At 35.8% G+C, this 27,395-nt stretch overlaps 1 protein-coding gene across 2 annotated transcripts in view; it reads left to right on the forward strand.

Moving 5' to 3' along the window:
• Window positions 1-3,395: 3,395 nt before the first annotated feature.
• LOC135219650 (atrial natriuretic peptide receptor 1-like) overlaps window positions 3,396-27,395 on the forward strand; it is a 145,622-nt gene continuing 121,622 nt past the window's right edge. The window contains exon 1 of one of the 2 annotated variants that reach the window (XR_010315479.1): window positions 3,396-3,588. The gene's annotated coding sequence lies outside the window, so the exon portion shown is untranslated. The remainder of the gene's footprint in view (window positions 3,589-27,395) is intronic. The other variant, XM_064256583.1, reaches the window with a different exon arrangement.

Here is a 27,395-nt window from a genome sequence, read left to right on the forward strand (position 1 = left end):
ATATATTTTGCAACAGTTATGAAATTTGACTGATGAACATTTACTGTCTCAGACAAATACAGCATATGACAGAATATCTTATATTTTTGACAGGCGGTTGCAAAATATGATTGTTAACAAACGATTGTAGAACTTGACTGGATGCCTGGTCATGTTGACCGATGGTTAAATTTTGATAGAGACGATACATTTTTGGAACCGTAGAATATAGGCAATTTGTCAAGCTCGTACAGACTTGGGTGGATTGCCTTCCTATCCTGACAGATTGCTTCAGAATCTGACAGCCTATACTACTCATTCTGGCATACGAGTACAGAATGTGACGTCTGATCATTTTGACATACGATTACAGAATTTGACGGACGATTCACGCAGGGTGTTTACTTGTCTTGACAGACGATTACAAAATTTTATAGACTCCAACTGAATTGAATATACAATTTAGGCCAAAGGCCAGGTACTAAGATCTATGGGGTCCTTAAGCGCTGAAACGGGAATTGACAGTATGAGGTTTGAAAGGTGAAACCTGCCAGTTCCACTATGAATCAATTGTTAGTAGAGGCGGAAAGTAAGATGGAAGAAAGAAAATATGAAAGGAGGTGCAGTAAATGGAACGAAAAGGGTTGCAGCTAGAACCCTAAGTAATGGCTACAGTGCACCGCATGAGGTGCGGTGCACTGACGGCACTACCCCACTACGGTGTATAGACTCGAATTCATTTTGACAACAATTTCGAAACAATAGTCTTTTTGTTAGCATTCTCTTCATTTTGACAAAAAATTGCATAATTAGATCGACTTAATATTCTGACTGGCGAATGAAATATTCGAGCATCAATTACTAAACAGAATAATTGCCAAACTTGACCTATAGAGTCAAGTTTGACTTTAAATCACAGAATTTGGAAACACCCACAGACCTGACAGACAATTCCAGAATTTCACGGGTTATTGAATTTAAAGAGGCCTCTTCATTAATAAATAATTAACGAATTTGACGTGAAATTACCGACCTTCGCCAGTTAGACAAAACCAGCCATGATAAAAAAACTGCCTATATGAACATTTCCAACTGCCAATCAAATTGCACAATCATCTGTCAAGTATAATTGTATCATTAACGATGTAACCTGTGAGCATCCGTATAAATCTGTCGTTTTTGAAAAGTAGTTAACGTTTTAGAATTTATAAGAGAAATACCTGAGTAAATGAGCTTGAAAGTGTTTGTAAGAGGAAACAAGTAAAAAAATGGTCCTAAGCAATCCAGTTTTCTGTACAGCGTATAATCAAGGCCACCGAAAATACTTTTATCTATCGGTGGTCTCGGTATAATGCTGTATGAGCAGCGGCCCGTGAAACCTTAACCACAGCCCGGTGTTGGCCTGCCCTATAGTGTTCCAGACCCACGATGGTGGCTGATTTTAACCTTAAATAAAATGATGTAACTACTGAGGTTAGAGAGCTGCAATTTGGTATGTTTGATGATTGGAGGGTGGGTGATCAACATAACAATTTGCAGCCCTCTAGCCTCGGTAGTTTTTAAGATCTGAGGGCTGACAGAAAACGTGGGGACGGACAGACAAAGCCATCCCAATGGTTCTCTTTTACAGAAAACAAAGTTGAGAGTAACTGTGAGCAAGGAGCAAGTTTTTTAGGGTAATTGGAACCCAGGATATGGTGTGATGAATGTTGAAATGGATGGTTGAAGGATAGAAGCAGTATTTGGGTGTACTATATATAACAGTTGAAGGTTGGAGTGAAGAGGCGAGTCACAAAATGGTTGAAGTAACAGAAGGACCGGTTAAAGAAGCCATTATGGTAGTCTGAAGGGATTGCTGAGCCAACCCTCTCTTATGGTAGTGAAATATGGTTGTTCAGTTTATGAAAGGAAAGAAGGTTAAAGTGTTGTGATGAACTGTTTGACTACTAGAGGCAACTCTATTGCGGATATAGTGACAAATGCGGAGACAGGAAACAAGAGTGAAACGGTTAGTGTATGTAAAAGGAAGGAAGGAATCATGAATGTTTGGTCTTGTGCAAAGAAAGAATGATGATTGTTGGTGAAAATAGTGAATACTTCCAGAGTTTTGGGAAGAAGGTAGAAAGTAAGACATAGGAAGTGGTGGTAAAATGGAGCAAATGAAGTATTGGAAATGAAGGGTCTCAACAGTCAAGATTAACAAGTGTGTGCGCAAGAGAGATAAACATCGCAGTGTGTATGGGGGCTCGACGCGCTGCTGATAAACATACTGTGAATGTGTATAAAGCAGTTGATGTTATAGAAAGTTTACTTCACGGGAGGGGAAGGTGTGATGGTCATCTACGACTCAAAAGTGTGAACGAGGCAGTGACTTGTATGTTGTTATCCCCAGTCACCCCTAAATTACAGAGCACGTGAAAAATCAGATAAAATGATAAAATAAACCACGAAAGGGATACGGTATTACTCATGACGAGTATAACAATCTACTGCTAATGTATTTAACGCGAAGATCGCCTGATGTGTACAGTAGAATTTTAATGCTGGGCCATAAAGAAAACACGTTTTGGAACATGGAATGAATGGTAAATAGAGAAATAGGTTGCTGAGTGCAAATCTTAGGTGTGTGTGTATGTGTATGTATCCATACATACAAACATACATGTATATTTATATAAATGTACATAAGCGCACCCACACACATATACATATATAGATAGATAGATAGGTACATACATACATACATACATGTATGTATATTCTATAAATGTACATAAGCACACATTTATTATATATATATATATATATATATTATATATATATATATATATATGCATTCATGTATGTTTATATATTCATAAATGCATACTTATATTCACACATGTATACATTAATATAATTCACACAAATATATATATATATATATATATATATATATATATATATATATATAACATATACATATATGTATGTGTGCGCGCACGCGTGCATGTGTAGCCTACTAATACTTAATTTGTCTGGCACACCAAAGGTAAATTCCCCCAATTAGAAGTGGAGTTCATAAAATTATCTATATTTTTGCTCTTGCCAAAATTAAAGAAATCATTACAAAAATGAATAAGTGAATGTCTTAATAATAACTGAAATAAGGATATAAAACGTAGATATAAAATTATTCGTATCGGACGAAATGTCAGTTACGCTAATAATAACTGCAGGTTATTAGTAATCGAATGCGTACGATTATAGACGCTTTCGCCTGCGCTAGACAAAAAGTAGCATATCAGTCAATAATAACCGAATAAAATGAGTCTGTTCTAAGGCCCCATTCACATCCAGGAGCCGTGAGCCATCCGAGAGAAAGGCCGGAAGAGAGCGTAGTCATCGCGGCTGACAGGCTGTGAACTGACGGCAAGAAACCCCCGGGTGAGGTGAGGTCTTCAGTGTGAATCGGCAGTGGGCCGAGGTGAGGCCGTTTCCCTTACGCGCGCGTTCCCATCCACCACGCTTCTCGGGCAAAAGGATGATAACTGGCTGACGAGCCCTCGTCGAGTGTCCGTTATGGAATTGGTTTAAAATCGGGCAGCCGTCGAAGCTTGATCAAATCTCGTGAGTTGAATCCGTGTTTTCAAAAGACTTCCTTTTATTCCTCCAAGATTTCCGTTGATTCTCTCATTCGTTTTTCTCTTTTTCTGGTCGTAAAGGCATCGATATGCGTTCATCTGCTGTTTGAGCTTCACTTGCTTTGCTTATGGCTCTTTAGGCTTTTTTATTAGGAACATTCTCGCATTTGATTACGCTTTGCGGCAGTGGAAATATCGGCCACTAACTGGAAGTCTGAATGAGGGGAGCTATTTTGTCAAATTAGTGAGGGGAACAAGGGAAAAGTAATGGATCGATCGAGAGTGGGCTATCATCCGTTACTAAAGGAGCGAGCAAGTTGGTGTTTTTGTATATGTGTAGGGAAGATTATATGAGTGTATTTAAAAAATACAGATAATGGTTTGGCATCGTCCTCTTACGGGCTGACGTCCCTGCGCTAAAGTTTGCACCAGTAAAAATTGTCGACATCATTATAGACACCAAGATAAGAATTTTTATATACACCGAGTCTGTCTACACGCATTTGTATACATATGCAAAAATTAATGCATACGTGTACATACATTGACATATACGTATATCCATATACGTACGCATATGTTTTTCTGATTTTGTGGAGACTGAATTTAGGATATGGGATCTTAAATCCCATGCCCATCTGGTGGCATCCCGTCCCCCCCCAACCAGCCAAAAAGGCTTCTGCCAATGGCTTCAAGGTAAACGGACCCATCGAACAATGGCAAGACATTTCCCTCCAACAAGGGATCCACAACCCTCAACCAAGCGATCCTCATCTTCTTCCTAGATCTCCGTAAGTGGGTTAGTTATAATCAAGCTCTCAAAGTTCTTGATCAACTGAAGTAGCGTATAAACCAGGGGTGGGCAGACTTTTGGACTCCGAGATCTACTATTATTACGTAGGGGAAAAAAATTTATTTCAAATAGCACCACAGTACGATAAAACATGAGTACAACTGACTCATATATATACGTATATATATATGGGGATACAATCCACAATGAAGTAAATTCCTCTTGTAGTTTAAAGTATATAGTTCTTGTATAGGATTAAAGCTTTCGACCATCAACTGTGGTCTTGTACCTAAAGTGTGATATGTCACCTCAAGGAACTAACAAGTAAGAGCACAAACATTTGAAAAAACAACGGTTAGGTAACAAGCTAGTTCATATTATGAATGATCAGGCGGTTGAGCCCTCGTTCTTTCCAGAATTCGTCTTGATCTTCGTGGGGGAATGTTTCTATTGTCAACTGCTTGTTCTATGGTGGTTGGGTGGTTTGTTGGAGAAATGGCCTGAGTGGAGTAAACAGGAGAGGAAGCAGCATCGTTATTGGCACATATATTTCTAGTTTGAAATTTTCCCTCTCCTACATATCTCTTCACAAATAGCTGTATTTTCTGTAATGCCAGTATTTCCTGCAAAGGTCTCGTTTAATGAAATTAACGCCCCTTCTACTACTCGTCTCAAAGTCCGGTCGTTACATGCAAAAACAACCTTTGTACCTTTAAAATTTATTGCGTGGTTTTTCTCCCATGTATGTTGCGCAATAGCACTGTATGAACTTCCCCTTCTGCAAGCAGCAACGTGTTCTTCCCTTCTCTTATCAATGGAACGTCCGCTTTCTCCCACGTAACATTCATTGCAATCACTACAAGGTATTACATATACTCCATACATTCTCTGTATTACCCGGGTATTTTTAATGAGTTTCTTCTGATTGTACTGTTGTACTGAAAAACTACGTTTGAAGCCGTTCTTTTTTCCTTTAAGCTGCCTAGATAATTTATTAAGTTCTTTATTATAAGGAAGAGCAAGAGATGCCTTAAAATCTGCCTTTTCAGTTATATCATGAGGGGCGTAAAACATCGATCTAGCTTTAGATAGAGACTGTAGTATAAGTAAATGGGGATTGTATCCCCATTTACTTAGAGGTACGACATAGTACCTGGCTTCTGCATATATATATATATATATATATATATATATATATATATATATATATATATATTGCTTTTTTTGTTTATATAGGATTGTGGCCGCGATCGACTATTTGGTCACCTCTGGTATAAATGGTGATAAGAACTAACCAGCTATAACCAGCTGCTTCAAACGCTTCTTCATGGTTACAATAGTTACTACTGACCTCTCTTTGAAGCTGTTGTCGTATGTCGCCATTCAGAACGTGATATGAGCAATTTTTTTTATCGTGTCTGAGGTTTAACCTGGCTGGATAATATTGGTATTGTAGAGGGAGGTTATAATGTTTACATGCAGGTTACTTATGGCTATTTCAATAACTTTATTAGACGATGCCTTCTGCTGTTGTTAACCAAGTATAGAGAGTGTAACTATTCTGCAATCTTAACACTTAGCCCACTATTTAAATAAGCTAATTGCAAAAAAATAGACCATAAAAAAATCCACGTTTCCATTTGTATTGACTGGTCGTTTTCCTTAAGAGGAAATGAAAGCAGAGTTCTATCATCCCCGTAGTGGGTTAGTTCCGTCAGTGGACCTCATGCGGTGCACTGTAGGCATTACTTAAGGTTCTGTGCAGCGTGCCTTCGGCCCCTAGCTGCAACTACTTCCGTTCCTTCTACTGTACCTCCTTTCATAAACTCTTTCTCCATCTAACATTCCAGCCTCTCCTAACACTTGATTCATAGTGCAACTGCTTTGAGGGTTTCCTCCTGTCACATCTTTCAAACCTTTTACTGTCAATTTCCATTTCAGCTCTGAATGACCTCATAGGTCCCAGTGCTTGGCCTTTGGCCTGAATTCTATATTCAACTCAGAGTTCTATCATGTCTACCAGACTGTCTGTGTATGCATACTGTCTTGCATGCACAGAATAATCTTTACTTCCTGGATACTATGGCCTCTGCATTTTATGCCTCTTCCACTCCACCTGAACTGCCCTTTTATACTTAGATGTGTGAAGCTGCTACTTTTAAGGTTTTTGTTGAAGAGTTCAAACATGCATAGATATACAAATAAAGGCATACACAATGATTTTATATATATAATAATATATTTTATATATATTATATATATACTATATATTTAACTAATCATGATATTTTTTATTCACAAATATTAAGCTACAACAGTCGTTAAATATCCAATTCGCTCTACCTCGAAATCAATATCCAAGGAATTTATAATTGTTGGGTGGTTCGACTTCCGTGGACGAGTACACGAGTACACTCGGCCGAGTTGTACAGTAGTACGCGTCCACGGAAGTCGGAGGTGGTGGTTGTCAGTGGATCGAATCCGTCAGGAGACGATTCATTTTCTTTTCTATTACAATTCCCTTTCGGTATCTTTTCTATTGCAATTCCCCTATGGTATTATTTGGTTATTGAAAGACACTTGTAGCGTAATGTTTGAGAAAAGAAAATTATATATATATATATACATCTATATATATATATATATATATAATATATATATGTATGTATGTATGTATATATATATATATATATATATATATATAGAGAGAGAGAGAGACGAGAGAGAGAGAGAGAGAGAGAGAGGATCTAGAGTGCATTTGCATTGTGACAAATTCACAACTTGATTATTTTGAAAAAATTATATTCCTAATTTAGTAAAACAAAAACCTATGGCATGCTATATACATACATATATACATGTACATTTATATAAATACATTGTATATATATATATATATATATATATGATATTATATATATATATATACATCGAAGTATATATATATATTATACTATATATACATATACATATAAAATAATAATGTATGGTATATATGCATATATAGTATGTATGTATATATATATATATATATATATATATATATATATATTATATATATATATATATATATATATACACATAGAGAGAGAGAGAGAGAGATTTTTTTTTTTTTTTTTTTTATAAAAACAAAAAACACATAGATGTAACAAATTATACTTGGACTTATTTTGAAAGCACATTCCCAGATTACTTGTTACAAAAAAAACCTATGGCATGGTTTCGGTACGTAGTAAGGACTAGATGCAAAAATAGAAATGAAAAAATTGAATGATGAAGTCCCGGGCATTAAATCCACTTTAGAGATAAAAAGAAAAAAAGATGGGCGCTTTCCGTTTCGAAAATATGTTTAGTACACATAAAAAGCTAATTTATCAGCTTATGTAAATTATTTTTCAGAACGACAATAAATAAAAATAGTTAGGGACTAATGTAATTGGCTCAAATATACAGGGTAGGATAAATCTGATTTCACACTAAAAGTAACTGGAAGAGAGAACAGTTATAAAATCACTCTTTGTTTGTTTTATTTCACGGTATCTGAGTTCATCTAATTGAAAATATTCAATGTACATGTCATGTTTATCTTAAAAAATTACATTAAAATATCAGGTCTGTAATAAATTGTCCTCAAGCGTAAGGAATTAACGTCAGAATGAAACAACAAATTTCCAATGAGAATTGGCCACAATCATCATGTGTTTTTGGGCGCTTAAGGTAAAAATCACATAAAGCTGATTGGTCCCGCAATAGTAATAACATGATGTAATATTGTATTATGGTCTTGATAAAAACGTAAGAATCAGCATACATGCAAAAAACAAATGAAAGCAATATAAGTTAGTCCAAGTCTTGGCCCCTTTCTGCAAAAGATGCTCGAAAACGATTTAAGAACGAAACTTTAGGTAAATGGTAATTCGTGTTCCTCAGCTTCTTGGTTAATCTAGTATCTGAATTAATCCTCGAGTTTCCTGGAGAATCCTTTTTCTTTTATATGTAGTTTTCTTGGGAATACCTTAAAGGCGATAGAGCTCCCACTCCGTGTTTTTGCTTTCTTTGTGAACATTTGCTATATATATACATATATATATATATATAAATATATATATCTATATATATATGTATATGGGATATATATATATATGGATATATATATACTATATCAATGTTAAAGAGACTTTAAGAACACTATATTATATATATCTTATATATATATGTATGTGTGTGGTGTATGTATGAAAGTACTTAGGTGTTCTTAAAGTCTCTTAAGTCTCTTCACAATTTAAAAGATACGTAACAAAAGCAAATATATAGAAAAATATGTGGAAATGATTACTAAATGAGTCGATATTGAAGTTGTTTTTGCTAGTTTAATACACCTCTATATGGGCACCATTTGTTTGGTTTACAAAGAACATCATCATGGATATTACTCGATTTTCCTTGCTAGTTATGGTCGCCGCGATGCAGCTTAGCCGCATCCTGTTTTGGGCAAATGGCATCAGGATGCCCCGGTTTTTTTGTTTACAACGATATCTTTAACATAACCCAATAAGAAAAGAAGTCTAAGTGAGAAAAATGTCTGGTGGAACACAAGAATATGCAGTCCCCAATGCGGTGGTGCACCATCTTATGGACAAGGAAAATGACGGTTGGTTGAAGGTCATTTGGTTGTGGTGCTACATATTTAGTCAAAAAGTCAGCAGTAATTGAGGTCTCGTTGAAGAAAAATGGACTAATGATACGATTGCAAATGATCCCCCACTGCACATTCACCTTTGGATTATCTCGGTGAAGTTCCCTTGGTACATGGGGATGTTCTGATCCCCAGATTCTCACATTATGTGTTCAGTTTCCCTGAAACATGAAAGGTCGCCCCGTCACTAAAACTAGGTTGAGGAACGTTTCATCCTTAGAAATTCTTCCTGGATGTTAACTACAAACTTTTTTCGTCTTGGTTTATCATTTGGCTTCAGTGTCTGTATGAGTTGCACTTTGTCAGCAGACAATTGCAAGGTCTTGTGCAGGACTTTGTGCAATTTTGAACGTGGCATCTGTAAATGTCTTGTCGCAGTATGGATGCACTTTGTAAGAGAATGATCAAAGGCAGTTTCGCTGGGGTCAGGTCCGCTTGTTCCTGGCGATCTGATTTTTTGTTTCAGTAAACCTTCACACATATTGTGCCTTTTCTTGGGGAGTAGCCAATTTTTAGGGAGTCATTTAACAGTAGCCTACCTCGTTTATCAAAAGGGTACCGGAAGTACAGAAATGCAATGTGGTTAAAAACTTTGATAACTGCTGAGTACATTGAAAAAATCTGCTTAAGATCTTTCATCAATGGCTTTTGTAATATATTTTTTTAATTGTAAGAGTCTTTATGGACATCCTGCGTATAAGCCACAATAAAGGAGTTGCTACGATGAGCATCAACCTTTGTCTTTGTGTTTCATTGTAACGGTGGCTCTCATAATATTGGAAATGTTTTACCAATAACAGGAACTAATTTCGTTTATTTCTAGTACATTTGTGATATTCTTAACTACATTATACATATACAAATATATATATATATATATATATATATATATATATATATAATGTATTAAACACTGTAGACTCTCAGACCAGACCAACCAAAGCTCCCTCTTTCTCTCTCTCTCTCTCTCTCTCTCTCTCTCTCTCTCTCTCTCTCTCTCTCTCTCTCTCTCTTTTTATGGAAAATACGAGCGCGCTCGGTTTCTTTTAAAATCGTTCGAACTGGCAGGCCTTTTATTTTACTTTTCTTATATTTTCAAATGTGTTTTTTCGTATTTTGGGGCATTTCTTATTTTTATTTTTTTTATTATTATTGTGTAATCTTTATTGTTATACATGATTGCGTTATTATTTTCGTGTATTAGTAACATATACTATTTTGGTTTCAATATAATCATTTAACAATACTTAATATTTTTAAAGCAACGTTTTTAAGTTTTATCTTGCTATTTGATCATTATGATGAAATAATAATGCCTTATTTGCTTATGACTATACATAACACTTTACTACTGCTTAGCTTTATATTCGTCAAATTGTTTTTTCCAATGGGAAAATATCTTTTAACTGAAAAAATGTTACCTAGATAGAGACGATTCTTACTCTGCATTTCCATCTGTGTATAATGTTACAGGGAATATGTGAATTCCCCTAGTAAATATGTGAAATGACCACTTCGCTTAGCAACACTCGAACCCGGAGGGCTTGTACTAAACACGGTGAAACAGTGATTCATCTACACCGTCTCGCCGTGTTTAGTGCTAGCCCTGGGTAGTCAAATGTAGTTCGCCACGTTTAGTACTAACCCCTGGGGGATCAAATGTTCCTAAGCGAATTGGTTATTTCACAGAATACCTTAGGGATTTCACATATTCCCTGTAACATATATTTTTTCTCAAAATTTACTTTATTACATGTGCATGCATAGCAGTATTATTTTATTGCATAATGATGAATCCCGTTTTATTATGGTTAATCTCGTTTTATCAATACTGGAATGATAAAAAGATACTCATAATAGCACGAGACTTAAAATGGAGAAGCAAATCCACAGTTATTTTGTATATGTACATATACTCAAAGATAAATCTGTACAGATAGATAGCTTTCGGGAATTTGTTCGATTCCCATTGGAATTGAAAAGGGGAACCGAACAGATTCCCGAAAGCTTTCTGTACACATTTAACTTTAAATAAATATACATATACATAAATGTGGACTTTTTCTCCACTGCAATGATAATTCTTTTAAAAATTTAAGTTCTGAGTCTCTTTTCTCCGAGACTTTCGAGTCATTTCGTGTCCTCTTCATTTGCTCTGAAGAGGGGACGAGATGTCTCGTAAGTGCCCGCGGACATATACTCAATAACTTTTGAATTTGTGGTTTCTATTGCGTGTATGTTATCAATTTGAGGTACCTTGCGGTTATGAAAGCCACAGTATTGATCGTTATTTATATCGTTGGGTCTTTCAAATACTTAGGATTGAAAAAGATATCTTTCCCAGGTTGTCTTGAGCTGGAACGGAGTGAAAGGCTTAAAAGACCAATCAGACAAAGAGCAGCCTTACGAGATTTGAGATTCTACTCGACTGAAATTGGCATATGTAAATGGGATTATACTCCAGTACTTTCTGTACTGCTACATCGGGTACGTGTCTTGCTTGGAAAATGGAACTACGAGTATATGTCGAAGATTTATCTTATTGTGAGAAATAAAAGCTTTTTTAAAAAAATATTAAGTCAGATGGAAGGATAGAATGAAAAATGATACCGTTACGACAGTTCCATATGTAGACGAGAGAATGATGATAACCAGAAAAGTTAGAAGATCTAGACCTATTTATAAGATAGTCATGAGCGTGGAGGTTAGAGGTGAGTGGAGATCTGTGAAAATGAGGCACAGGAGAGATTTCTCTGTCAAAATTTACGCTATGTAGCGTTGGAGGCGATGATGATGATACTGTTTCCTTTACCTAGTGAAAATTATACGCATTTCCCCCTCCTCCCCCTCCTTCTAACCTCTCCCTCCAACCACCGCTACCACCAACGCCCACACGCCTATCCCAAGAGTCGGCTGCTTAACGAGCAAACTTCAGCGGTATGGGGCAACCGGCAGTCACGATGAAGTTTAATAGTCATCAATGGGGAGTGAGTAATTGATATGTAAAACCGCTTCGTAGAGACTAAGAACTTGGGCGATAGAGTAAGAATAACTGGGGATGGAACGAGCATCCATTTATGATTATCAACACTAAAACTGACATTTCAGTTATCCTTTGTGTGGGCCATAAATATTTCTGAAAAGTTAACAGCTTTCAGCAAATACAACTGTTGGGGTATATTTTTGTCCAGCATTCCTTTAGCACTAAATGTCCCAAAATATAGTTTATCTTATCATTTATATCTGTTACGTAAGAGAAGCAAAATATAGCTTTTCTCCATTTTGCGATGTTTGTTATCAAAAAGATTATCAAAAACAATCTTATCAGGAATTTTTATAGCAACCACGTGAGGGTTCTGGATTCATACGGAACCAGGTATCTTATCTCACTTCAGTAGTTTTTTTTTTTTTTTTTTTTTTTTTTTTTTTTTTTTTTTTTTTTTTTTTTTTTTTTTTTTTTTTTTTTTATCTCACATCGTTTATTTTAGAGTTTATTTTTGGGGACGCGAGTTTACAGCTGAACAAGGCCAGACATAGGGGTGGTCTTAGCTAAATGGCATCATGTAACAAAATTTACTATTATGTTCTTTATTATGAGCCAAGCTGCATCCTCACTTCAAAAGAGCTGAGTGCTGCAATGCCAAGGCTCCTTTCTGGGAAAGCTGGCCAGAATGGAGAAAGGAACACAGAAGCAGATAATTGTTTATTAAGGAGAAATGACAATGAAAACTTACAAAATAGAATAAACCAACAATGAAATGAGATTCATGTAGGCCTGTAATTACTTTGACAACATGTCTGCACCGCCACATTTCATAATTATTTTAGCTACTTTCACTTCAAATACACCTGTACGTAAAGAATACAATAAAATATAGAAGTTAGGTCTAAGGCTGAGTACTGGGACCTATGAGGTCATTCAGCGCTGAAAGGGATATCAACAGCAAGAAGGTTTGAAAGGTGTAGCAGGAGGGAAACCTCGCAGTCGCACCATGAAAATTGTTGGAGAGGGTGGAAAGTCAGTAAAATGAATGAAAGAGGTTGCACCTAGGGGCCGAAGGAACTCTGCAAAGACCCTTAAGTAATGCTTGCAGTGCACCGCGCGGTGGCTACTGACAGCATTACCACACCCACCCCTACAGGGCCTATTCGTAAATCACCTCGGTTTTCTCCTTTTTTTTTTTTTTTTTTTTTCTTTCGTGAAAATTCAACAGTAACACTTCACTTCCATAAGGAAAACTGGGTTACGTGACTATTACATAGATTGTATTATTTCTTCTCCTGGACACTCTCCTCCCACTCCACAACTGTTGAGCCGCTGCCCAAGTTCATGCTTTTTATAATAAATGCTTTTACCTATTCCGTAATTATCCTTACCCTATAATCACGTTCAATGTTCAGCCAAATCATTTCGCTGTAAGGTAACCATGTAGTACCCCGGTGATCTCAATTTATCGATCAGTAACCTTTTTCCAACTACTTTTATGATTTCTTTTCAGCAGCTGTTACTACATCTCGTAGTCATCGTAAGTCAGCACTGCATTCTTTAAATATAGTAGCAGTTCTATGTTGTGCTTTAAGCTTCCCTTCAAGAATTAAAAAAAAAGGACCATTTCCCTAGATTTTCTTGTCAATCAATTTATTCAGATATTAATACGACTTGGAGACATAATGCTTAACCGCATTAAGCCTAGAATTTTTCAGAAATACTCAGTCCCATATATTTGTCCCAGACAGTTTCAAAAACAGTGAATCGCCTCATTGTAACTTGCTCTCTTCCTGCTGACCTGCATTGAGTTTGGTTTAGTAAAGTCTGTCATGAAAAATGAGTTGATATGTTTTCTGAAATGTGTTATTCTATAGTGTTATTCTAGTATGTACCCAAACTATCATTCAGAAAAAGTTTGATGAAACATCTATGAATTTTATTTATTTTATTTGGGGGGCACTTAAGAACGTTCTCACGTTTCCTTCGTTGTTATTATCATTATAAAATATTTTATACGGTCGTTTTTCTTACTTCTCCTTCATCTTTTTTATATTTATATTTACGACTGATTAAACAATAGATGACGTACATCAAAATCCTGCCTTAAATTTCTACATTTATACCAATCTAATGATCTGGAAAAGCCTGAAACATCATTCGGGTATAAATGAATACAAATAAAGGTATTTTCATGAAAATTATGTATACAGTCACACGGCATAATTGGCATTAAAACATTCAGTATTTATTCAAACCATCGAAAGCATTCGGAATCAAGGCGATTTAGTGAAGAAATTAGTTGCAGCCCTCCTATCAGTGATGACATTGTTCAAAATGCATCACATGAATTTACAATACGCTCTGTAAACAAATTACAAAATAACAAGCCCAAAGAAAGAGCGGCATCTATCTTCACAATGCCATTTTGCCAACAGGGCTCTACAGACCTCGCAAAATGGACTTGTAAATTCATTGCCGTCAGGTACGGTCGCTGCGAGGCAGAAAACCTTGGTGGCCCAAATATGCCATACAGGAAGTGATGTATAGACTGTTAAGGAAGAGAGATGAGCATTTTATTTCGAAACCACATTCGCAGGAACTCAGGTTTTAGCCAGATTCATAGCCACAAAAGATGCACGTTCAGAGGAGGTGGGACTGACGTTTCAAATGAGAGAGAGAGAGAAGACAGAGAGAGAGCACCAGTGAAATAGGCACTAAATAAGGATCGTAACAAATTAGTACTGGAATTCAGTCCACACAATGGCGCAAGTAGCGTCAGTGGCGACCAGGGCGGACTTTGAAAGTGCCGTCCCATTCCCGCACTAAAAAGTACCCAGGTGTTGAAAATGAAAGGCACATTTTAAGCCTTAACATCTCGATCATTTATTTTATCTCATAATGTTCAAACAAAAACGACACAGCACATGTGCAGCGGAACCCTACGAGCTTTGTTAGAGGCGAATTCGCTAATAACAGCATCAAGTAAAAAGATGCCAGAATGCCGTCCCCCACGGGCAGTACCCCCCTGAACGGACGGTCCCCACCCACCTTCCACCCTACCCTCAGTTACGCCACTGGGAGAGAGACATACAACCAATTTACCAAATGGTTCTTTCATAAGTCGTTCTACACCTTTTAGATAATACAATGTTCCTCGTTTTCCTTATAATACAATATAAGAAAACTTATCGGGTAATGCTCTATATTTGCTGAAAATGAGAAAGTTTTCTCTTACGTTTTACTTTTTTTTTTTTATTAGATAATACCTAGTTCCCTGTTTTTTTTGTGTTACATCGTAGGAAAAATTTAGAAGCAATTCTTTATATTTGTTGAAAATGAGAGAGAGAGAGAGAGAGAGAGAGAGAGAGAAAAGACGCAGCACCTAATCTCATTTGTCTTGATGACGTCCTTCCCAAAGTTGAGTCTCTCGGATATTTGGAAACGACAGGAGACTGTATTCGACATTACATTTTTTTTTTTTTTTTTTTTTTGAAGAGGATAAGAAAAATTTCATCTCTGAAGGACAACGAATAAAGCGTTAACAGGAAAGTTGATCCAGGATCAATCGCTTTTGATATTTAATTCAACAGAAAGCAGACGAAATGTGCAAGTTTCTCATTCACCAGTGATTATCAAAATAAGAGCGAGAAATTTCATCACTAAAGGACAACTGATAAAAGAGTTAAAGGGAAAGTTAATCCAGTTAATCACTTTTCATATCAAATTCAACAGATAATTAACGGCGCATGGCGGAACTGACAACGTATGCAAGGGTCTTATTCCCCAGTGATGCTCGAAAAGCGGTGGTTTTTAAGAGCCCAATGTCATACAAGTTCGATTTCGCTATCCAAAATCACCATGACGCCGCTGGAGGAGGAGGAGGAGAAGGGACAAGTACCAACGCTGTACATAGAATGATTTGTCCAGAGGGCGTTTATTAGTTATGTTGCAGTACACTGATTGGTAATACAGAGACGACAACCCTTTGACATTGCCTTCAATATATATTGAAACCAGGAAGACATTTGCAGCACTGCATCGACGCAAACGAAAGGAGAGATTGCAGCGGAACGGACGTCTAAAGTAATTGGTTCTTCGATCGGGTCCAGATAGAACACCGTTGATTGCAATATAGGCATACTGATGCCAGCAATAAGTAAATAAACCACCAGGTTACACCTTTACTTTGACCAGACACCTACGAATTTCACGGAGATACAAACGTGAGCGATAAATAATGAGACACCGTATACACACAGCACAAAAAAAAAAAAAAAGATTACACAATATATTTGAAATTTACTTTGGTCATTTCTTAAAGATTAAAATCTCTGCTCAGACACCAGAGATAAAATGGCAGATAAAACATTTATTTAATATACTTATTATATTATCATCGTTATTATATTAGTATTATTATTTTATTATTGTTGTTGTTGTTCACAATTGCAATGCCATCAATTATTGTCAGCTCTCATGTGACCTTAAAAAATGGTCAGCAATTACATGGAAATCTATACAGTGGAAAGTCTAAACGTCCCTCTCCAGCCAATGACAATGAATTAATATTTATAGAAAAAAATTGAAAGTCTTGACTGCAAGGTTACTGAAGCCAATTTTGCATTGCTCTTTCAATAGAGACGTATTCGATAAGCAAAGGAATCTCCTCTAAAACTACGTTTAAGCAGTTTCTCCACAGAAGAAGTATGGCTCCAGAATAATATTCACCGATTATTTTGGGATGAGGATTCCAGACCCAAGACCACCACCCGTGGTAGAGCTGTATGAATACTACCACCGTAGGTCCTGCGTGCCGTAAAAGGCGACTAAAAGGACAGCTCCTGATTGCATTCCTACTTTTTTAGTAACTGGAAACTGCTGCCTTGCAGGTGGACCTTTTAGTCAAAGGCGAGGCCCACCGTCAATAACTGATGTTGATGACAGAAATGGCATGCGGTCGTAAAAGCCCTTTGCCAAATAATAAACCATGCCTGATGTTGTAAGGAAAGGCGCATCAGGCAACCGACCTCTTAGTGTAGGGATAACGGTGGGAAAGAAGATTCCAGACCCAAGACCTCAATGAGACCTGGCTACATCTCAGCCGTCAACTGATTACCCGGAATGTAATTCATTCCTTTAGGCTCAGTGGGTTACATTCATAGATCTTCCCAAACTTCTAATGCTCCTAAAGTGTAAATTTAGTTCAACTCGTTACCTTTGAAACCCTTTTTTATTACAATCTGAGGACTACCCTTCAATTAACTTATTGAGCACAGTGTTGGACTTGTTCCTACTATCCATTCTATATAGTGACAAATGACAGACTATCTTTACTAGCCATAAACTCTCTCAGGGTACAAGAGAAGTCTGTTCACTCAGGCATTACTGAATATACTATACACAAGCACAGAAGCACACTTATACAGTCATTTCCCAAGATCTGTATTTAATAGTCAAAGTATTTATCTCATTATTAAAACTATTGACACATTCAAAATAATGACTTCTTGGCAAAGGTTAATCTGGTTTGACACCTCTTTAATAAAGACTAAGGTTCGTGTTACGGCAAGGAATGGAGAGTAGGAGATACTATGGATTAGGAATGGAATGAAATTTAGAGTTTAGGACAAAGGCCAAGCACTGGGACCTATGAGGTCATTCAGTGCTGGAAAGGAAACTGAGAATAAGTAGGTTTACAAGGTTTAAGTGGAGGAAAAGCTCGCAATTGCACTAGGAAATAATTGTTAATAGAGAGATTGGATAGCAAGATGGAAGAAAGATATATGGAGGTACAGTGAAAGGAATGAAAAGGATTACAGTTGAGAGCCGAAGGGACGCTGCAAAGAATCTTTATCAATACCTACAGTGCAGCCCATGAGGTGCACTGATCTGATAGCACTACCTCCTTGCAGGGTACATAGGATTAGGCGCCTAAGTCACTCGCTTAAATCCTTTCCTGAATACTTAAAAATTAGGCATAAGAGTACACAAACACACCTCCCATACACGATATAACACACAACACATTCTCCTTAACTGGCTTGTTTCCAGAAACTTCCTCGTCATATTCGAAATCTGATCGGCCGGGCGTCTAATTGTCGCTGACGGGTTCAATTAGCGGCGAGCCGGTTAACAAATGCTCCCGCGACTCTTATGCCGCTTATGAAGCGCCATATTGGCCCCTGCATATTGATTCTGTATTGGAGAGACACCTCTGCCATGTCTAATACCCTCTGGGACCAATGCACACCCGACCAAACAACTTATTTCCTACGATGTATATTAAAAACATTTTAAATGTCAATGGCAAGCTGTTGTATTTGGTCATAGGATTAAGAAAATTGTTATTAAATAAAAGTAAATGTTATAAGATGAACCTTTATAAAACGCCCATTATGTAAATGCCATAACATATCTGTAAATTTGATTTAATGTAGTTTTCTCATAAAAAAATAAAAATGTCAAAACTGTTATTCGTGCGAAGTTGCCAAATTATCCTGGACATTTGCGTTCGGCAATTCTCCCTCGTAAAAAAAAAAAAAAGCGGGCGGGGGTGGGCGGTTGATGGTAACTTATCATCAAGGCGTAAACGAAACTGCCAAATGTTGCAGGGCACAAATCAAAACCTAAAAACTGTAATCCGCAACCTGCCAAAGCTGTGGAGATAAGGAATAGCCTGCCAAATGTAAGGTCATGCAAAACATAATCAAAACACGAAGAGAGGGAAGACTTTCTTCTATCCCTGAACTGAATGAAGTCCAAGTTAAGGAGAGTGACGTTTGATTTTATATGGCACTTCAGAGCGAATGGGATGAATAATTGAAGTTAGTCCTTACCGATAACAGAGGAATACACCCACGCAGATCGTGCTGTGATATCAGTAGAGGATCAATGAGAGGCTCTTGTTTATGAGCGCTCGTATTTAGGTTTTATGAGGCCATTATTGCGTAGCTAGCACAAGTATCTATGCCATGTTGTTTGGAAGCTTGGATTTTAAGTGAATGGTCCCTTTGGTCTTGCTGCATATGAATAGGATTAACGTTCTCAATAATGATAATAGTAATGTCAGGTATATGCATCTAACTACGACGTCATATCATATATATATATATATACTATATATATATATATATATATATATATATATATTTATATAGTATACTATATAAAGATGTGTGTGTGTGTTTTATGTATTTGTATTTCTTTATATATATATATATATATATATATATATATATATATATATATATTTATATATATACATAAACCAACTTCCCCTTAACATTCCAGAGAGAGAGAGAGAGAGAGAAGTCATTTCTCCACTCACACATATCTGCATAATCGTGGATCAGCCTCTTACGCAGAGAATTTTCAGAACCTTACCTCTTCACACACCTACACACAAGTGTTATTTGTAATTCGTCGAGCTCCCCTATACTGTTATACACAATGTGTTATACACCTCTGTCTAACGTGTCCTCTCAAGCTTCTAGGATACTAGGCCCCTCCTTTACTTTACCTCTTCCAGGCCATCTATCCAGCACTTTCTAGGTCCTCCTCCTCCTCCCTCCTAACACTTCTGAATTCTACACTCTCTTCAATACTCTATTAACCTACAAAACCTCAAAACATTATCGGGTAACCTTTCGCCCACACTAACCTTTTCTACCAGTTCTACGCATCTCCAAATTGTCACAATTCAGTTCTTGCGTCACAAATTCTACCTAATAATTCAGCTCAGCAGGTTCCACCTTTTTTCGTTCCCATTCAACATCCAGATTTCTCTTACACAAAAGAGATTTGTCACAACAATACTTCATACATATCATCTTTATTATCCACAGACTTTTCAAGTCTCTTCCTGTTCCTTGCACCTAGTATCTAAAACCTTTCTTCTTCACCTTTGTTACTCACCTTTTCTCTCATCTTACCATAATCCATGTCTTCCACCATCCATAATTAACATTACGGATATCCACCTTTTACTTTTCGTTGACTCTTATACGCTCACTTTTACTCTGTACTTTCTCCTTTTGTTGACACTGAAATGTTTACTAGTCTCTGGAGTTTCCCTTCACTATCCTCAATCAGTACTCTATCCTCTGGAAATTTAATCATTCCACGCTAATTCCACTACTTATATTTCTTAATCCACATTTTATTCGCACCCACATCCCCTGCCCTTTCTGTGACTCCCTGCTTCAGCCAGTTCACAGAAAGATGAACAACCTAAAGTGACTCTTATCTCAGTTAAACTCTATGTTCTTATTGTGGCATATACTTCACTTCCATTACAGAAACTTTAGTCGCTCTGAAAAGCTCATCTAGGTAATACATCCTAAAAACCATCCACATTACCCTCCTTCGATTATTGTATGTGCTTTTTCGAAGTCCTTGCATGCCGCATTCAGCCTTTTCCTTAACTTTCAAATTCCCAAACTAATTATATCCTAAGCATTTGATCCAGACACCCCATTATTTATCTAAACCAGGGGCTCTCAAACTTTTTAACTCATCAACCCTCTTATGAAGTTTCAAATTTTCTGTCGACCCCCTAGACTAGCTCCAAAAAAAAAAACCAATGTCAGAATCAATAAGAGTAGTATTAGCCTAGTAACTGACATTCAGTACAATAAAAAAAATAACGCCTAGTAAGAAAATATGTTTGTAACTTTAAATGTACAATTATATGTAACTTAATTCTCCGACACGTCAGTTATTCATCGACCCCCTTTTGACCCCCTGACTATTCATAGACCCCTTGGATGATCCTATTGACCCCTGGGGGTCGATATCGGACACTTGGAGAACCCCTGATCTAAACCACCGTTGTCTTTTCAATATCAATCTGCCTGTTATTTGTCCTGCTTTTTCATTAAATTTTTAACCATACGTCTTCCTTCTTTATAGAAAATAATGTCAAGCCCTAGTCGTCTCTATCTCTTTTACCAATTATTCCTCTTACCATTCCATCAGAACCCTCCCTCATCTGGACACTTTTAAACCCAAGCTAGCCACTCAGTCTTACCATCACCACAGAACTGCAGCATCTCACTCATAATACCAACGACGACTGGCGTCTTTCCATAATTTGCACTTACAATTATCCCCTTGAAGTATTCACTCATCACTACAAAAGCACTCTCTATCTAACTTAACGACAAATACATATTTTGCCTAGTGAGATGCTAACTTGTGTTACATGTTGAATAAAACTTTTCAACGTATATTGTTTTCGAAGAGTCCTATTATTCTGACAATAACATGTTAGGTCGTCAACTCATTATAACATACGACAGACCAACATTTGAACTTCCAGATTTTTATCGGTCGTCAGCAGTATTCAGGTTAGTGTACTGGAGTCCGGTTTCTGGATTACTATCAGAGGGGACCGATGAGGAAAAGCCTGATTATGTAGCTGGATACTAACATTGGTACTCTATTTTAGTGGAATCATGTTCATAGGGCTATAGAATTGATTTGCTTTGCATGCGAAATTGCATCGTGAAACAATCCTTATCTATCAGAAACTGAGCATAAGCAATGTAATTCACCAAATCAGTCCTTGAACTATTTATGGGATATACCAAATCTTCTATTTCACCGACTCTTAATGTTTCATTTATTGCTTCTTCATTCTCCTCATCTTCATAAACATCACTTAATAAAGTCTTTTGATACATTGCCACTTTCCTTAGGCACACAGTCTACTCAGATGAAACTAGTACTTTACAAATAAAACTATGCTGGCTTGTCAACAACCAACAGTTCATCATGAATGTCTTCACTCAATGTTGTTCTTTAAGCAAGAGACGCAACTAATCTCCTATTTCAGAGAGGAGCAAACATTTTACTATTGATGCTAAATTCTTCTCTTCATCAAATTTTTTTGCTAAGTCTTTGATCCACTGTCACTTCCCCTAAAGAAGCTCTTAAACCTAATTGCAATCAAATCTTTACAGACTTCAGCTGATACGACAACTATGTCGGAACAGTATAAATGTCTACGATTTATCTAGTGTGATGTGTTATGTGATGACATCATCAAGCGAGTTGAAACGTCATACAGGTGCAATGGGTGTTCGATCTAAACCTTTCCAGTCTCCCGTCATTCAACTCTGCCTCTCTCTGGTCTTCATCTTCCACATTCAACAAATCTTTGAAATTAAAATACTTGCCCCATCTCAATTTGCATTTTGTATTCATAGATCCATGTGATCCTCATCATTTCCCTTTGCATTTACCTTCCTTTAGGACTACTTATGCATGCCTTTCAAGTTTCACCTTCCTATCGTTCTCCATTCTTTTCAAATGCCTAGACCAGAGGTGTCAAACTCAAATCCTTTCGAGGGCCAATTATACACTTGGTTATGGTCTCGAGGGCCATCAAAGATTTGGTAATTACTTATTCCTTATTCCTTATGACTCATTTATCAAATGCCTACACCAGAGGTGTCAAACTCATATCCTTTCGAGGGCCAATTATACACTTGGTTATGGTCTCGAGGGCCATCAAAAATTTGGTAATTACTTATTCCTTATGACTCATTTATCAAGATTTGCAATAAAAGAGCCTTATTGCCAGCCATTATATGAAATAAATTAATAAATCATTGTCATATGAATGAAAAGTAAAACTTATTTTGCCTCGTTTTAACAGTATAGTAACTATAGTTAAATTTTCTTCAGTTCTAACAGTGATAGTAGCTCGAGTCGAAAAATCTCTTGGCACCTCGCGGGCCACGGGCCACTTAAGACCATCCTGCGGGCCATGGGTTTGACACCCCTGGCCTAGACTATCTCAATCTGATCCATCCTTTCACCTAAGTTAGTGAACCTTTTTGCTATTTCTGTAAATCACATGTGTTACCATATAAGTTTATCTTCTTACATACTATATATATATATATATATATATATATATATATATATATATATATATATATATATATATATATATGCGTGTGTGTGTGTGTGTGCACTTGCTCCAAGTCCTCAGTTTTTTCACTCACCTTTCTACCATGAATTTAAGGATATTTCCAAGCACGTGCTCCTTCGTGCTACATTGATTATTTATGTATTCATGTATGTATGTATGAATGTATATATATTATATATATATATATATATATATATATATGTATGTATGTATGTATGTATATACTATATCTATATATAAGTTGGTACATAGCAAGGAAGATGGCTATGTTTAAATGCATCGAGATTGATGAAAAAATTGAGGAAGTCACAGGAATAAAAAGAAAACCAGGAAAAGTGACAGCACAAAGAACTCACGAGCTCAACTAGCAATAATGACTTGGAAATGACTTGATTGAACGGATGAGTGCACAAACCAGCAAAAATGTTTCAATAACAAAATGATGGATGTCCAATTCTCAAATAACGAAGTAACCTTTGAACACTTCACCTCTTTTCGACATAGTAATGTTTGGCCAAGTACAGACAAAATAATTAGAGAATCACTGAAAATGACTACAGGTAACTTAACGCGAAAGCCTCATCTCGATTCGATTATATGTGAAATTTCGCTTCAATAGGAATTCGTTAACTAATGTTGCACGACTCCCTTTAGAAAAAAGATCATCCCTCAACCTGTCCCCGTATTTGGACTACAGATAAATCCTTATGATTGGTGTTCAGTACTTTTGAGGATGCTGCTCCCCAACTTGGTCCCTAACGGCAGCCGGACATGTGTTGTCTAGTTGTCAATTAGTCTGATGTGGTAGGGGGAATTCTACACTCGTGGAACAACTCGGCTTTAGTTGCCTCTAAGGGACTAATGGCAAAATCAGGACTGGGTGATGAAAAGCTTAGAGGAGTTGTATAGGTACCACGACAGTCGTACTAAGGCAGCGGAGGGCAGTCAGCGATACTGGTACACCAGTATTGTCTCCATAGTCTTTCCAGCTTTATGAAAATGAGATGACGATGTAAAAGTTAAGGAGAGACCAGAAAGTACAGGATAAAATTTGAAAGATAAAAGGAATGGCAAATTAGAAAACTGAATGTGACGATAGGTGATAGTTGCTAAAGGTTTAGAGATTGGTAGATGATATTCAGTAGCCAAAACTTTATGTTTTGTCTACGGGGGAATACCGATATGATTAACAATAGTAAAGGTAATGGATGGTACTTAATGGCCTCTAAAAACACTGGGAATAAATTTCAGTGATGTCATTTGACTAAAGTAAAGAATTGACAAAAAGAAAAAAGAAAAAAAAGGCAAAATATTTGTTCAAAGCCAGGGTAAGGATTGCTTGTGGAGAATTTTAAGATATATATATATATGTATAAAACGATCATTGAGTCAACTTCCCTTCATGGAAAAGAAGATTTTTATTGCCAAAAAAAAAAAAGCCGGCTGATATATAGACATCCAAGAAATACAATAAGCCATGAATGCGTTATGAATAACAACTGGTTGTGCAGTTGTTAATCTAGTTTTTTCACTGTGACATTTTTTCTTTTAATGTGTATATTAAACTCAGAATCACCACACTTATATGCATGGAAAGGAGACGATTTGGCTTGAAACTCCGAAATGTGTATAGATTAATGTATTATACTATATATATAATATATATATATATATTATTATATATATATATATATATATATATATATATCTATATATATATCTTTATATATATATATATATATATATATATATATATATATATATATATATATATATCTATATATATATATATATATATATATATATATATATATATATATATTATATATATTATATATATCTATATATATAATTATTTATATATAATATATATATATATATATATATATATATATATATATATATATATATATATATATAGATATATATATATAGATATATATATATATATTATATATATATTATATATATATATATATATACACATATATATCCATATATATTAATATATTATATATATATATATATATATATATATCTATATACATATTTATATATAATATTATATATTATATATATATATACTATATGGATTATATATATATATATATAGGTATATAGTATAATAATATATATATATATATAGCTTTTACGATTTATTATTTTGTAAAAAAATGAAAAATTATTTAAATATAAAAATCTTATCTAAATGTACTTAAAAAAAATGGAAAAAAATCACCAACTCGTACATTAAAGTCCCCGGCTGTGTGCCGCCGTTTGCGGTGACTTTCATTTGAGTGTCAGGAAAATTATTCATGTGAATAAAACGACTGCAAAGCTTATTCTCGCAGAATTATGATTTTCCAGACAGTTATATTCTGTCATGATTTAAATTTTGGTGAAATGGGAATGGCAACCATTCCCCTTATCGTCGCCTACTTTGTTTCAAGTCCTTAGTACTACGGTGCGCGCCTTTTTACTTTCTGTATATATTGTAAATAAATACAACGTATTGTTGCATGTCTTTTTCTGTGTCCATTTACTTTGTCTTCAATTGTCATTGCGAAACTGCAGAATATTAAGAAAGAGCCTGATGATAAGATAAAAAATATATATATATTGTTGGCAGCCTCCTTTCGTTAGATCTCAATTATGTTAACTAAACCAGAGTCGAGCATTGCCTATAACCCAAGCAAGATGGCGGGTGTGTAGACGAATAAGCTCCATGTTATATAAGCCAATTTAACACATATCTCAGACTAGAGGCACTGTTTTCTTAAGATTCCCCTGTTTAAGATTCAAGTGAACTTCAAGCCTGGGAGTAGCATGCTATTTATACCACGATTTGATATTCGAATAGTGTTTTCGAGCTCTAGTGTGAATATGAAGTACCTGATGACACAGTTTGTAGAGGCTGGTTCTTGCGGGCTGTAAAGCCTCGTACTAACTTCAAGGATAATATAGGGAAATGTGAAAAACGTAATAATGCTTCTCATGGAAGTGATTTAGGTTAGGATTCTTAAAATGAAAAAATGGTGAATTTTAAGGATTAATAAAAGCAAGATAGAAAAAAGTTCCAGTAAGTATAACACCATGGTAGGAAAACATTGCCAAACATTGCTGTAATTGAAGAGAAAGGTGCTAAATCTTGATTGTAGCTGAAAGTGAAATTTGTTAAAGCTTAATTGTAACTTAAAACAGCTTTTAAAGCTTGTTTGTAGCCAAAAAGTAGTTTAAGTTTGGTTGTAACTGAAATGAACAGTTGTTAAAGCTAGGTTGTAGCTGAAAAAGTTGTTCAAGACTGACTGTAGTTGAAAAGTAAAATTGTTGAAGCTTGGTTGTAGCTGAAAAAGTTGCTCAAGACTGGTTGCAATTGACAAGTAAAATTGTTGAAGCTTGGTTGTAGCTGAAAAAGTTGTTCAAGACTGGTTGTAATTAAAAAGTAAAATTGTTGAAGCTTGGTTGTAGCTGAAAAAGTTGTTCAAGACTGGTTGCAATTGACAAGTAAAATTGTTGAAGCTTGGTTGTAGCTGAAAAATGTGTTCAAGACTGGTTGTAATTAAAAAGTAAAATTGTTGAAGCTTGGTTGTAGGTGAAAAAAGTTGCTCAAGACTGGTTATAATTAAAAAGTAAAATTGTTGAAGCTTGGTTGTAGCTGAAAAAAGTTGCTCAAGACTGACTGTAGTTGAAAAGTAAAATTGTTGAAGCTTGGTTGTAGCTGAAAAAAGTTGCTCAAGACTGGTTGTAATTAAAAAGTAAAATTGTTGAAGCTTGGTTGTAGCTGAAAAAGTTGTTCAAGACTGGTTGTAATTAAAAAGTAAAATTGTTGAAGCTTGGTTGTAGCTGAAAAAGTTGCTGAAGACTGACTGTAGTTGAAAAGTAAAATTGTTGAAGCTTGGTTGTAGCTGAAAAAGTTGTTCAAGACTGGTGTGATTAAAAAGTAAAAATTGTTGAAGCGGTAGCGAAAAATTATTCAAGATGGTTTTAATTAAAAAGTAAAATTGTTGAAGCTTGGTTGTAGCCAAAACGGTTATTCAGACGGGTGTAATTAAAAAGTAAAATTGTTGAAGCTTGGTGTAGCCAAAAGGTTGTCAAGACTGGTTGTAATTAAAAAGTAAAATTGTTGAAGCTTGGCTCTTAGCTTGAAAAAGTTAATCAAGACTGGTGTAATTAAAAGTAAAATTGTTGAAGCTTGGTGTAGCAAAAAAGAACGGTTATTCAAGACTGGGTGTAATAAAAGTATTGTTGAAAATGTTGAAGCTTGGTAGCCAAAAACGTTTATTCAAGACTGTAATTAAAAGAAAATGTTGAAGCTTGGTGTAGCCAAAACGGTTATTAAGACTGGGTGTAAAAAAGTAAAATTGAATAAAAGGTTC

This window comes from Macrobrachium nipponense, chromosome 1 (genome assembly GCF_015104395.2).
Source record: "Macrobrachium nipponense isolate FS-2020 chromosome 1, ASM1510439v2, whole genome shotgun sequence".
NCBI lineage: Eukaryota > Metazoa > Arthropoda > Malacostraca > Decapoda > Palaemonidae > Macrobrachium > Macrobrachium nipponense.